The sequence below is a fragment of the Protobothrops mucrosquamatus genome, unplaced genomic scaffold (assembly GCF_001527695.2).
Source record: "Protobothrops mucrosquamatus isolate PMUCROS unplaced genomic scaffold, P.Mucros_1.0 scaffold4847, whole genome shotgun sequence".
NCBI lineage: Eukaryota > Metazoa > Chordata > Lepidosauria > Squamata > Viperidae > Protobothrops > Protobothrops mucrosquamatus.
The window spans coordinates 4,492-8,878 of NW_015390735.1; positions in this window are offsets into that span (position 1 = coordinate 4,492).

Genomic DNA, 4,387 nt, shown 5'->3' on the forward strand with positions numbered 1-4,387 from the left:
CAATAGGGAGAGTGAAATCTCCTCCTTCAACGTTCCCTGTTGACCTAGATCAGGGGGGTCTTCAAACTTGGCCCTTTTATGACTTGTGGACTTCAACTCCCAGAATTCCTCAGCCNTTCCTTCCTTCCTTCCTTCCTTCCTTCCTTCCTTCCTTCCTTCCTTCCTTCCTTCCTTCCTTCCTTCCTGTGGTAGGATTCAGGCAGTTCGCACCAGTTCAGCAGAACCGGTAGCTAATTTTTTGTTGCCCAGGCCCAGAATGGACTTCCGGAAGTGGCATCCACACAGAGAACCGGTTGTTCACCTATTTGAATCCCACCACTGGCCAGAATTATTTAGGTAGTCCTCAAGTTACAACAATTCATTTAGTGACTTTAGTGGCCCTGAAAAAAGTGACTTATGACCATGTTTCACACTTATGACCTTTGTAGCATCCCCGCGCTCGCGTGATCAGAATTCCAGATGCTTGAACAACTGGTTCATACTTAATGACGGTTGCCGTGTCCTGGGGGGGGGGTCACGTGATCCCCTTCTGCGACCTTCCGACAAGCAAAATCAGTGGGGGAAGCCAGATTCACTTAACAGCCAATCAACTGCAGTGATTCACTTAACAACCGTGGCAGGGAAGGTCGTAAAAGGGGGCAAAACTCCCTTAACAAATGTCTCACTTAACGACAGAAACGTTGGGCTCAATTGTGGTCGTACGTTGAGGACTACCTGTAATAGACAAACCTTGATGGGTGTGGGATATAATATTTCATCAAACCAAGCAGAAGTACCCACGGGATCCTCATTTTAGGAAAGAGTCTCAGTCCATTGAAGGCACCCATTGGCTTTCTTTGATGGTTCCAGTTGCAAGAGATGGTCCTGTGCATGGTGTGAGGAGAGCCCTCAGTCCCGCCTCCTTGCAGGCAGCTTGGTTGTCAGAACTTCTGTTCCCTAGCTGTGGCTTCCCTCTCTGGCCTGGTCTTTGCAGCTGGCTAACCGGCTCCCTCCCTCCTTCCTTGTTCCCCTCGTTTTCTTTCTCTTTCTCATTCCCATCTCCTTTGTTCATTTATTTCCTTCCTTCCTTCCTATTCCTTTGTTCCCCTCATTTCCTTTCCCCTTTTCATTCCCATCTCCTTCATTTCCTTCCTATTCCCTCCTTCCTTGTATTCATTCCCTTTCCCCTTCTCACTCCCATCTCCTTCCTTTGTTCATTTCCTTTCCCCTTCTCATTCTCATCTCCTTCGTTTATTTTCCTATTCCCTCCTTCCTTGTTCTTATTCCCTTTCCCCTTCACTCCCATCTCCTTCGTTCATTTCCTTTCCCCTTCTTATTCCCATCACCTTCATTATTTTCCTATTCCCTCCTTCCTTTATTCCCTTTCCTTCTCACTCCCATCTCCTTCCTTTGTTCATTTCCTTCCTTTCCCCTTTTCCTTCCCATCGCCTTCGTTTATTTTCCTATTCCCTTCCTTGTTCTTATTCCTTCCCCTTCTCACTCCCATCTCCTTCCTTTGTTCATTTCCTTCCTTTCCCCTTCTCATTCCCATCTCCCTCCTTCCTTCCCATTCCTCCCTTTTCATTCTTCTTTCCTTCCCATTTCCTCCTTCCTTCCCTCCCTCCCTCCCTCCCCCCCCCCATGTGGTGTGGTTATTAGAGTCATTTTACTTCTCTTCTTTCAACTCCCATTTGGGGGAACCCAGGATTTCAACTTCTGAAGATGCCTTTACCAACAGAACCCAATTCTTATTACTGGACTATCCATCCTGTTGCAAAAGTGTGTGTGTGTGGGAGACAACCTGGAAAGCTGGTCACCGATGTTCTGAATGACTCCGCTCAGAAATGCTGAGTTTTCTCTTCGTACGGGATCTTGTAAACGCACGGAACACCAAAACAGGAGACCAAAACGAGCAGAAGGTCTTCCCGTTGATTTTAACCCGACATGAATGAATCAGAACTTGCAAAACATCTTAAAGGGGGGGGGGAAAGTTTTATTTCTACCACAAAGAGTTGAAAAAAGTCAGAGCTGAATAGGCAGGTAAAGTAATACAAAACAGTTTGTAGGACCAGGACCGGTGTTATTATTCAGCCCCCAATGCGGTTAGTAAAAAGGGTGTTTTACTCACATTAAGCAAAAGAGAGTACAATATAAATTTTTATTTTCTGCTGCAGAAGAACATTCAAGCAAAGAATCTAGTGCATAATCAAATTCATCCAGAGCTCATTTCCTTGATCTGAACTGCATGATAAACTTAAAGAGCTATTTATGGAGCAAAGACGCATCAAACTCAAGGTGGTGGCCATGACTTCACAACTGAAGTCTCCTCCCTTTTCATTTCTATCTCCTGCAGACCAGTGCCCCAAAGGGCTCAGACTTCAACTGTGTAGCTGCACCCACTTCTTTTCACGCACCTCTCCTGCAAGCACCATTATCGATGGACTTTTCATTTTATCCTCCCCGTGAAGGGATCCGTGAAAGTCTTTGAGATCTCGGCTCGGCCTGTGGCATCAATGGCTTTAGCCCTATGCTCTCTTCATAAGGTCCAGATTGTGACATGCATGCTCTGGAATGATTACTCCTGAATTATTTCAACTTGGAGACACACTCGTGTGCCTTGCGCGTTTGCGAGGGCACCTCGAAGCTAGGAAAAATCTCAGCTTGAGCAGAGCTGTACTTTGAAACGGGGACGCTTCCAATATGCTGGAAGCAACCTTTCCCGCCAAATCTCGCATGTTTAGGATGTCTCCTGGCGCACCTTAAGTTCGTAGCATTGTTATCTAATGTGTCTGACAGTAACTTCAAGTCCTCAAATGATGTTTTGTCTGTCAATCTTCATCTGATTCGCTCCCATCCTGCATCTCTAAACATCAGTCCCCATTGGTTCCTAGCAACCTTTATGTTCTTATTGTAAGTAGCCTGTGTGTAAAACTAACTCCTAAGTCGATTAAAGAAAGGGTTTTACAAACTGTCTACTTATAGAGATATTCATGGGGATAAGGCAGACATGTCAAACACAAGGCCTGGGGGCCAGATGCGGCCCGCGAAGTGGTTTCATGCGGCCCGCGGAGCCATCCTGGAAACAGTGAGGGAACGGCCCCTGCTGTCTTGGCCCTGGCCCAGGCCGGCCGGGAGCCAATGTACAATTTTGTGGTGGCCATCTATGCTGAAACACATTCAGTCTTAGCTCCACAAGGCCGTCTGGAAACAGCGAGGAACCAGTCCCTGCCACGTCGCCCCCGCCCCCTGGGTGCATGCTGGGGAGGTGTCACCCTTTGTGAGGAATGAAGAAATGGACCATGCCTTGGCGCTTGCCCCGGTCCCACCCCCTTCTGCCAGAGACCCTCAGATCTGTCCCACTCCTGCCCAGGCCCCCACAGGCACCCTTGACACGAACGATGTAGAGCTGGCCATGCCCACCCAGTAGGCCACACCACTCCATCCATGCCCACCCAGTAGGCTGCACCCACCCTGGCCACACCCACCCGGCCCTCTGAGGGCAACCGCAATGCTGATGCGGCCCTCAATGAAATTGAGTTTGACACCCCTGGGATAAGGCATCTGTGCAGTCAAAGCCCTGCCTCCATTTTAGGTATGCCGAAGGCCTTTGATTTTCTTACTTGCTCTCTGGACACCCCCGGGCCAATCCCGTTATACAAAGGGAGAAAATGAAGCAGAAAGAGGCGGGGTGTGTGTGTGTGTTACACTTCAATCTGATGCTTGAAATATCAGCTCACCCTTTTCAGAAAATGAGATTTACTTTGTCTAGAAGAGCAGTTTTTTTTGTCCCTAAGTTCTCATACAAGCTTCGAAACCCCAATCTAGATTTTTTTCCCCTAGGCTCTTTGGACTTGGCATATGGATGTCATCAGTTTCAATCATGGTCAAAGAGCTTCTTGAGGCTTGTTGGATCAAGTCACTTGAAAATGCCAGATGGAGGATTTGGGAAGGGTGGACTTCAAGTAAGACCATGTTTGCTCAAGTTCTCTTTTTCACGCAAGAGTGGAAGATTTGGGAAGAATGGACTTCAAGTAAGACCATGCTTCCTTGAGTTCTGCTTTTTGATGAAAGACTGGAGGATTTGAGAAGAGTGGACTTCAAGTAGACCATGCCTATTGGAGTTTTGCTTTTGATGCAAGATGGAGGATCTGGGAAGGGTTGACTTCAAGTAGACCATGTTTACTCAAGTTCTCTTTTTGATGCAAGATGGGGAATTTGGGAAGGGTGAACTTCAAGTAGACCATGTTTACTCAAGTTCTCTTTTTCATGCAAGAGTGGAGGATTTGGGAAGAATGGACTTCAAGTAAGACCATGCTTACTTGAGTTCTGCTTTTTGATGAAAGACTGGAGGATTTGGGAAGAGTGGACTTCAAGTAGACCATGCCTACTGGAGTTTTGTTTTTGATGC